We start from the raw sequence: 11506 nt of genomic DNA, 5'->3' as shown, positions 1-11506 counted from the left end.
TAATTCCTTACTTATTTCAAGTCCCTTAACATAGAAATCGAGAGCTTTAGGTGTATATATGCACTAACCTCTTTGCTCAACTTATTGAGCTTGGGAAAACTCTAGAATTCCTCCTCTTTGTGGCTGCCTAGAGCTTCCTTAGGGTGTATAGGTTAATTTTTGTGAAGATAACTTAGGGTTTTGGGGTGAGGGTTGAGAGATCTTCAAGCTTGAGTGAGGAAGAAAAATGGAAGTTTTCTTCTTGGCTATGGTGCGGCTGAAATGGGGAAGGAGATGGCTGCTCACATTTTTCTTTTCCTTTGGTCTTTGTTTTGTCTCTTTTAAGTATTTAAGAAAGCTTATTAGCTTGTGATTGGTTGGTAATTTATAAATGACATCATTATGATGTCACAAATTGCTTTATTTTGATTTTTCTTTTCTTTTCATCACTACTCAATTTCAATTTAATTTTTAGTAATGTTTCTTCATATTTTCTGTCATATTAATTATTTACTTAACTGGACAAGTCGGCCAAAAATCACCTCTGAAGGCGAAATGACCAAAATGCCCTCCGTTTGGCTTAACGGGTCAAAATTGTCTGTACCAATTAAAAAATTTTTCTAGGTATTTTCTTAGCATTCTAATGCCATGGGAACCTCAATAACCCTTCTCTGGAGTACCAAAAATTATTTTATAATTTTTCCCCCGGGTCTAGGGCTCCTCGTTGCGAGAACCGCAACTTCCCTCTGAGTTACCCCTCGCTAGGGCACCGGCTCATTTAACTTGGTTGTATTTTATTTCTAAAATTTTTAATAAATTTTTCTTGTTAATATTTGAGTTAATTATGATTCCTAACTTTAGTTTAAATATTTTTCCGGACGTTCTAGCTGTCCGGACCGACACCGGTCACCGAAACAGTAGAATGTACGGAGTGCTACCGGGAGGGTGTTACAGCAACTATGAATTTTAGAGTGAGAAAAGGAGAGAAATTAAGCTTGAGAAGACAAAAATGGAAGAGAGAGAGACTTAAAGGGGTTCGGCCATGAGAGGAACAAAAGGAAGAAGAAGACCATTTAAATGTAAATTTTGTCTCTTTCAACTCTCTTCTTATCTCTTATATGTAGTTGTTCAATGTTTATTGGTTGTAAATTTTTAATGATGTCATTATGACATCATGCTTAAGTAATAAATTTTATTTCTTTTCTTTTCTTTTCTTTTCCTATGTCCATTGTATTTTTCGTGATTTTAATTTATTTTATGTGTTTTAATCTCTCTCATTTAAATTGACATTTAGCTCAAAATTCATCACTGAGGGTAAAATGACCAAAATGCCCTTTGTTAGACTTATCAAGTTATATTTAACTGTACCGATTGACTTAATTTTTTTGAATTTTCTTTGACATTTTTAATGTCATTTAATCCTCATAAAACCTTCAATTTAATCCCAATATTTATCTTACAGGGTTTCCTCATGAGTCAGGGATTGGCAACTGTTTTCATAGTCACTTCCTATTAGGGTCACTCATCGTTGTGACTTCCGGTTCCCTTAACCTATCTACACTTCTTTTCTTTTATTTTTCTTTAATTTCTTGGTCTTTATTTAACCATCTCATGACTCCTCACTCTAGTTCGAGTGTAGTTCCAGACATCCTAGCTGTCTGAACAGACGTTAGCCGTCGAAACAGTAGAATGTGCGGACTACCTAAAGTGAGGGCGTTATAAGAACTGTAGGCCTCAAAAGCCAAGAACTGTAGGGCACCATGTGCCAATATCATGTATTCTATGGTTACAGTACTGCTAAGTCGTATGGCATGTCACACCTTATACTAACCTACTGTAACACCCCTTACCCGTCTACAGAATAGCCGAGCAAGGCGTGCTACACGGCGTGCCGGAGCACCTAGTCTGTGAATATCACATTTTCTAAACTCAATTTGATTTTAAGAAGTCATTTATGTAATATTCATATCATGTTGATACTATTGTCATACTTTGTTAAAATCAGTGTTTCAAGACTAGTAATAAAAATTTGGCAAGGTGCCGTCTATATTTAGGACAAACTGTCCTTCCAAACCTGTTGAAACAGTTTAATATTATGATATCAAAATCTCAAATATTTCACAGTCCCTATTTCTCAGTAAAGTCAATAGACTTTTACAGTCATTAAACAGTTCCATAATACAGTTCATAATAATTTAAATATATACAGAAAATCTCCATGTTATTTAATATGTACAAAATATTACAAACTTTAGAGCTTTCATAACATTACAAAATACAGGGCTGAATTTCAAATATACAATAAAAATACAAAATACAAGATATCCTACGTCCTACCATGTATGCAATGCAGTGCAGATGACTCTGGACTCTTGTGCAGATCTGATGTCTCACCCGGTCGTAGGCCTGTTGGGCTCCCCAGCTGTATCTCCAATACCTATGCGTTACAAAAGCAACGCGCTAAGCAATTTTGCTTAGTGGTGCCAAATATAAAGAAATATACACTAAAATAAAGTAAATAAAGTGTTTACGAATTTTTGGTGGTGCTGTATGTCAGTAAACTGGATTTATGTATTTGAATTTTTAATAGTACTTGGATTACTGCCCGTGTAGCCTATATACTGACAAGACTGGATAAACGGATATACTGGCACTGGGTACCTAGTACCTCGGGCCGTCACACCATCGGTCACCAAGTGTCTCCCGGTGTGCAAATAGCGTGGCTAAAAAGCCATATAGTCAATCTGGCGATAAGCCAAAAATAAATACACGATATGTATAGCCGTAGGCTATTAAAGTCACAATGTGGCATAATGAACCGTAAAAACACAGTATGGCATGAAGCCATTTACAGAACAGCTGTCAGAATCCTATTGGCATGCCAACCTATCCATACTAGTCAACTAGGCAAACTAGGGCACATTATTAATTAATTATTTAATTCTTTAATTTTGGAGTTTACTAACTATTATATAATTCACAAGTCAATGCATATGTTGACCTTTTTAGGTAATATGGACAAGTTGTTTCTAGCATCAATATGTCACAATTTATATCTCTATATGCTACCAATATAGTGCAATTTACCATTTTTACAAGTTGGCATTCATTGCCAAAATGCTTCAAGCATCATTGTATGCAAAATGTCAAATTCTCAATTTTTGTGTGCTAGATTGGTCTAGCTTAAAGTCCTATTTTCCTTGGTTTTTAGCTTCTAGTCAAAGAAGAAAAATTGTAGCTCTATGTCTTATTGCACGCGGGGAAAAATTTCAGGTCATTCCGAGTTGTGTAGACCAAGATATGGTCAATTTGCTAAAGTTGGACAGATTGCACTTTTAGTGCACAATTTGGTCAAATTTTAGGTCACTTTTGGTTCGGCAGTTTTTGTGCCCCAACTTGTGCAAGCCATTTGACTTGGTTCTTGTCATTTCTGGGCTTTGGTGTCTTCATAATACTTGTAGATATAGGTCTTAACTATTCATGGTCAAAATTTCAGGTCAATTGGACCTGTTTTGAGTGAGTTATGGGCTAAACACTAACTACTGCCCAAATGGTCAGTTTTCATGCCTTAAATGCACTAATCCGGATTTGGTCACTTTTTAAGGTCAGTTTCTAGGCAGAATTTTGGCAACCTTTCTACATGAAAGTTGGCCTATTTGGTGTCTCATTTCACCCCATATTGGCCTCATACCAATTGGGTTCATAGTTTGGCACTTATGGCCTCATTTAGGTGCTGCCTTCAATACACAACCTGCACAAAGCTCATACACTTCCAATTTAATGTTCCTCCTCCTCCTCATTACTACAATATTCAATCAACAACACTTCCATACATATATTGTACACAATTTCAGCAACAATTCTGGGCAGAATGTTTAAGTGCTCAATGCACACAATCCATCATTAAGTTCAACATTCACTTCCACCAAAATTCAACATACTTCAATGTTAATATTACACATATACTTCAACATATTCATACTTCAACATCACTTACACTTGCTGCCCACAAATTGACATTAACATATATCATTAATAACCATATATTCACACATAAATTCATGCTATTAGGGGCTGCCAAACATGGCAGTTTGCTCAAGGCTTCAAGGTTCCATTTCACACCTTAAATCTAAACACTACATGTACATACTTATGCACAAACTTACTCTAACTTTCATTTGAATCAATCAACCTTCATTTTCATTCATTAGAAGTAAAAATAACTCAAGCTCAACAAGGGTTCATGGCTGCCAAAAATGGACAAATTCATTTCTCACTATTTCTTTCATTTCTCTTCACCAAAACACTCACCTCAACCTAAGCACAAGCTTTACTAAAGCAAGGGAGAGGTTTTGGACACTTACCACTTTTGAAGCTTGTTAAAACTTCACCAAATCTCTTCCTTTTTGTTCTCTATAATCTGCCCAAGAGGTGTGGACCAAGTTTAATGAAAGAATTTAAGTGGAAACATGGCGTGAAGGTGCTTGCATGAGAGATTAGGAAGCTTTGCCCATGGTGTTTTCATGGTGGTCCATTTCGGCTGGAGAAGATGATGCAGAAAACTGAAGTGTTTAGTGGACATACACATGTCCTTTAGGTGTTTAAATACCCCTTAGTGCCCCACTCACTTTTAATTAAATAATTTTATATGTTAAGATTTTAATTATTTACTTTATACCCCATTTCTTGCACTATTAATATAATGTACCACAATTTTAAATTTTTAAGACATTTATAAAGTATAATATCATTTATTTTTAATGGACATTGAGGTCAAAAGGCAACTCTAGGTGTCAAATGACCAAAATACCCCACTTCGGGTTATATTCCCGATTTTTCGGTAACACCGATTTTTGTCTGTTTCTCGAATTTTCGTTTTTCTTTGTACTAATTTATTAATTTTTCTTTGATATTTCTAGTGTCAATTACATTTCAATAAATCTTTATTTATGTCTCAAAATTATATTCAGAGGGTTCCTCGCGGTCCTAGGGTCGGCAACGGCCTTCCCGGTGTGGTCACCCATCGCTATGGTGCCAGCTCGTTTAACTTAGCATCATTTTCTCTCTTTCATTTTTGTTTGATTTTTTTTTCTTGTATTTTTTTTTATTTATTTCATCATTATATGTCTGTTTACTATCACCGAAGTGTAGTTCCAGACATACTGACTTGCCTGGACTATTATTTGACTGCTGGAGCAATAGAACGTACAAAATATGTACAGTGGGGATGTTACACCTACAACCTCTACTGAAGTTTACTAGGCTAAGAATATACATATTACATTCTTTTACAATTATCAAGTTCATGTACTTATTTTATATACTCATATTTGCCATACTTAGCCAAAATTTCACTTAATTCACTTCAAACAAAGTTTATTTCACAATTTGATTAGAAATACTCAAACAAACCTACATGAAAAGTATGTAGCTTAAAAATCACTTTCTGTAGAAAACTGGCCACGTGAACAGTACATTCAAAATTCTAGCAAAATTCATAGAGACAAAAATTTAATGCCAAATTTTGTAGAAATCAACTTTCATATGTCTATTTTGATTTCCAATTGGAATCATGGCAAAATATATTTTACAACTTAAGATATAAGCAAAAGTATACAAGCTATCTAGAAATTTGTTTCAGACTGCACAGTAACAAAAAAGTATGAATTCCAATAGGAAAACAGCAAAATCAAATTTTGGCCATAACTACAAAGTTTTAAAAATCTCTTTAAGCTTTCCAAAGCCGCAAGAATCACCCTATTTGGATTTTTTAGCTCAAGTTATGAATTTTTAAAAATTGAGTCCCCTATTGTTGGAATCTGTTAGACTAGTTCCAAAATTGAGCATTTTAAAGTTTTGGCTTCAAACTCTATTCTATCATCAAAATTAAGGCTAACACTGAACTAAAAAGTTTTAGGGCACTCTTCAAAGTTTCATTTGGCATAAGAATCATCTCATTTCGACTTTCCTATCTCAAGTTATGAATTTTTGAAAGTGGCTCTCCAGCAGCCTCACCCAACACAGTTTTCAGATTTCAATCCGTCAAACCCTAATTTCATCTAATTAGCAAATAACAATAAATCACACATATAAACATGGTAGTAAGGATGAGTTTAAGTACTAATCTCTAGTAGAATCACTTAATTCCACTCATTTTCAACTCTTCCACTCAAAACCCTAGAAAGAGATGCCTACCTTTAACTTCTTCAAAAGCTAATTTTCTTCTTCTTTTTAAGGCTTGAATTGATGATGTTTAAGGTAGAAATCAGCTAGATTAATCTTCTTGGTCTTCTTCTTCTTCAATTTGGGAGAGTTTGGCTATGGAGGCATGAAAGAAAATGGGAGAAGAGGGTTTCAATTGGGGCAGCAGAATGGTGAGATAGATAAGGCCAAATTTTATTTTATCCAATGGTTAAAATAAGTTTTTGTCCAATGATCCTAATCCCCCTTATACATTCTACCCCAAAAGTTTTTTATTTACTTCAACTTAGTCCTTATTTCTTTTAATTTACCCCTCAACTTTTTAATGTCATTAACTTTCATGTTAAAGTTCCAATGTCAATATGATAGCTATTGCAACATAAATAGATAAAATTTAGGGTAGAATTGAGAATGTTTGTAACACCCTCACTATAGCAATTCCGTATATTCTACTGTTTCGGTGACCAGTGTCAGTCTGGATAGCTAGAACGTCTGGAAAAAAAATTTAAACTAAAGTGAGGAACTATAATTAACTCAAATATTAACAAGAAAAATGTAGGAAAAATTTTAGAAATAATATACAACCAAGTTAAGTGAGCCGGTGCTCTAGCGATGGGTAACCCAGTGAGAAGTTGTGGTTGTCACACCCTACTCCCCTGTAAGATGTAACATGATCCTGAAGTACACCTAATGAATTACCGTACTTCGCCTACTGATAATCCATTAAATATACTAAAAGAGATTTTAAAACAATTTTCATGAAATTTAAATCATCGATTAAAATCTAGTGTTATAAAATTTTTTTCAAAATTTCGGCAAAGTGCCGGTTGTATTTTGAGAAAACAGTTCTTCAAAACCTGCAAAGAACACACTCCCAATATGTTTTCTCAAATACAACTTCAATAGCTTCATTTGAATAATTCAAATCTCAATAATCAAATCAATCTCCTCATAAAAGAAACATTTCATTGATTATAAGACTCAAAATTAATATTACAAAACTATTCAGATAAATGAAATCCCAAATTTACATTTACAATAATTTACATTTAATTACATACCAAAATATTTTACAAGAGTTTTTATACAAATGCTCAAATAATTTACATACATATTATTACATGCATACATCAAAACTTATGTACATATGGTCCGATGAAACGAGGACTCAGTTTCCCCTTTCTGCCAAATCTCATAATCCTCTTCCAAGGAGAAACTTTGAGGAATACCTTATAACCCACTACATATTCAATATCTCTTCTCTTTAGACCAACATAGGACTTCTGACAGTCTGATGTAGCGTTGAGTCTATCTCTGTTCAATCTGATCTTTTCCTCTGTCTGCTGAATAATTTCTAGCCCAATCATCTTCCTTTCACCTACTTCATCCCAACATTAGGGATTTCTGCACTTTCTGCCATACAAAGCTTCATATGGAGGCATCCCAATGCTTGATTGGTAGCCGTTGTTATAAGCAAACTCAATCAAAGGCAAGTTTGTATCCCAACTACCTTCAAACTCAATCACACAAGCCCATAGCATATCTTCCAATATTTGAATTATTCATTCGGACTGGCCATCTGTCTGTGGGTGGAATGCTGTGCTGAAGTTCAATCAAATTCCTAGGGCTCTCTGAAGACTACCCCAGAATCTAGAAATGAACCTAGGATCTCTGTCTGATACAATCAATACTGGCACTCCATGCAGTTTTACAATCTCATTTATGTACAATCTGGCCAATCTTCCCAGGCTATAGTCCATCTGGACTGGCAAAAAAGTGAGCCGACTTAGTTAGTCTATCAACTATAACCCATACTGCATCATGACTATTCTGTGTCCTTGGAAGTCTCATCACAAAATCCATAGTTATCTGTTCCCTTAAAATGTTTCATAGGGTGCCACTTGTATGCTAGCTTGACACTTATTAATGTATACAAATTCTGTTAATGGGATGTATCTATCCCATCTCCCCTCGGATTCAATGACACAAGTTCTCAGTATATTCTTGAGGGCTTATCACATATTACAGGTTATTATTATCATTTCATTTCTTTATTTATAGAAACTCAATGAGTTTCAAAATTTTTCTGAATCACTTGTTTCGACTGTCCATCCGTCTGAGGATGACAAGTCGTACTAATATCTCTAAGCTTATAGCAATTACTGTGGTACAGGTAATTCACATTAATGTAACCGAGTCACTGACTCTAGCTACCTTACAAGTGTAGTCGTTTGATAGGCTAGTTCTAAAGTTTTAAATTTCTTACTAGAATTTTCACATTTATTTCCCGTAATAGTACTCTATTCAAGAATCAGATCAATTTATAGATTACTTACAAATATTCTTAATTTATTGTACCACGAGGAAGTACGTAGCTCTACATAATAATCCCGTGTCGGTATTGTAATCTGCAGCTTACAATACAAACATCGAGAACATTATATAGTCACTATGTTATAACCTCATGGGCTAGGTTTTCTAACATCTTATCTTTCTCGAATCCACTAATATCCTAAATCGATTCTGATTACAATTTCCTTTGACAATTACTAACAGTAACATCTTTGCCCTCATCTAGAGCAATTCTATTACTGTAACTTACTTTTAGGTCCTCTTGCCTTACATTAAGTAGGCTCACCAATTAGCTTTATAATTTATGGTGTTTTAGAAAATACTTTTAGCTAACAATTCTTCCAAAATTAATGTCAGTCATACTTGTTATTATAGTTTTTATCCTAAAAAAACTAGTCACTAACGCATCAAAATTTATTCCCCTGTAAAGGAATAGCAACAAAACATAGAATTCTAACACTAACATATAAATAAGTAGTGCTGGGATCAAATAACAACTCATTGTTTCTTTCAAAAATTAAGAACTTACCAGCAGCTACATCTGAAGTTTCTGCTCTTTCTCCTTGGCGCTTAGTGGACGCTCTGATTGGTGCGCTACTATATTCGGGTTGATTCATTGTGTTATAGTGGTGAGGAGTACCAACTCTATTTCTATCTCAACTCTGATTGACGGTCTGTGGACTCCTAAGAGCAGATCGAGGTGCTCTAGTACAATCTTTAGCAAAGTGTCCAAGTTTTCCACAATTGTTGTAGGCTCCAGAGGCCTTACGACAAATACCTCCATGTAGCTTACCACAAACATGGCAGAAATGGGCAGAATAGGAACTTCTGGTTGTTCGACGACTTGATCTTGGTGTTCTCTGTCCTAATGATCCACCTCTGTCATATCTCTGAGCTCGAGGTTCCTCAAATTCTTTTCTCTTCCCCAAATTACTGCTCGAGTTCTGACCTGTAGATTTCTCCCTCTTCTATTTCACACTGTCCTTGTGGGGGTTAGGTCTGCACTTGGGCTTAGGCTGACAAATTATCAGCCATTTGTTGGAAGAAAGTGGCCATTTGCTGGGCCATTTGTGCAGTAATTTGTACTGGTAAAAATGGTACAGTCGGGCCTTCGACACTTTGTGGAGTTGGGGCCTCAACTTGTACTTCTGCCATCACGGACTGTTCTATTATCTCATTCTTCTCTTCCATATCTTTTCACAATATTTTCTATTCCTGTACAACCAACATAAGGAGATTCCTCTCCATTAGTTCATATTTATGATGTAAATGTACTATATGTATCAAACATTTGAGCAGTTGTAGTTATCGATAAAAAGATTTCAAATTCACAGTTCAAAATTTACTTTAAAACCATTGCTCTGATACCACTAAACATGTCACACCCTACTCCCCTGTAAGATGTAACATGATCCCGTAGTACACCTAATGAATTACCGTACTTCGCCTACTGATAATCCATTAAATATACTACAAGGGATTTTCAAACAATTTTCATGAAATTTAAATCATCGATTAAAATCTGGTGTTATAAATTTTTTTTCAAAATTTCGGCAAAGTGCCAGTTGTATTTTGAGAAAACAATTCTTCAAAACCTGCAAAGAATACACTCCCAATATGTTTTCTCAAATACAACTTCAATACCTTCATTCGAACCCATAATTCAAATCTCAATAATCAAATCAATCTCCACATAAAAGAAACGTTTCATTGATTATAAGACTCAAAATTAATATTACAAAACTATTCAGATAAATGAAATCCCAAATTTACATTTACAATAATTTACATTTAATTACATACCAAAATATTTTACAAGAGTTTTTATACAACTGCTCAAATAATTTACATACATATTATTACATGCATACATCAAAACTTATGTACATGGGTATACCTATGATATACCTGGAGCTGATCTGAATGTGTCTTCAAAGAAACTTACTCACTGCTCTATGCTCTTCTTACCTGCGACAGCATACAAAGCTATCGCTGAGTGGTGAACTCAGTGGTGCACAACTATAATTTAAAACATAGTACAATATGCATTGACAAAATTTACAACAAATAATTTGGAAATCTGAATACTCATCAAATTCCAAAACTCAAAATATTCATTGCCAATAATGTAAATCATTTGTATGAAATGACTTTGATCACGAAATTCAATTTATCAAATCATGACTAACCATTTAAGGTAGTTCCAACAAAATCAATTATACATAAATCATAACTGAAATCACAATTCTTTACTATTCAAAAACATTCTGTGTCTCAAAAACTATATTGTATCTCAAAAACCACGCTGTATCTCAAAAACCATGCTGTATCTCAAAAATCATGCTGTATCTCAAAAATCATTCTTTATCTCACTAACTATGCAAGATTAATCCGAAAGGGCAATATTCGAAGTGATTCTAACTCCCTATGGTCAGGGAGGTCGAATCATATTCTAACTCCCTATGGTCGGGGAGGTCGAATCATCGTGCACAGTGCACATCACAATAATGAATCTTCCGCAAGGGCCATAACGATAAAAAAAAAACTTAGATCTAACCTCAAATCAGAGGAAAATCTAAGCCTGTGCACGTACCATGGTAATCAAAACACAACTAACTCCATTGTCTTCTCAACAAATGAGAGAGACAGGTAATAACCTAGTCAAGCATCTATAGTGAGATATAAAATAATATCACAATCCTTTTAGTGAGCATAAATCACAATATAATTCGATTCAAATTCAATTCCAATATCCAATAATTTTTATGCTCATCACAATTCAAATCATAAATTTGCATTTTTCCATGAAAATTACCATCACAATTCAAAACATGTTCTATCATAAATTTCTAAAACATAATTTATTCGATCCATAACAATGCTTAATACTTGTGGAAATACCATTTCACAAAGCTAAATTCATACATACTATAACAATTTCAATAATCATTGAATTAAATCCAATGCTTGTTAA

Source organism: Hevea brasiliensis, chromosome 17, assembly GCF_030052815.1.
Source record: "Hevea brasiliensis isolate MT/VB/25A 57/8 chromosome 17, ASM3005281v1, whole genome shotgun sequence".
Taxonomy (NCBI): Eukaryota; Viridiplantae; Streptophyta; class Magnoliopsida; order Malpighiales; family Euphorbiaceae; genus Hevea; species Hevea brasiliensis.
The sequence above is the reverse complement of the archived record's forward strand: the minus strand, read 5'-3'. Positions refer to the sequence as shown.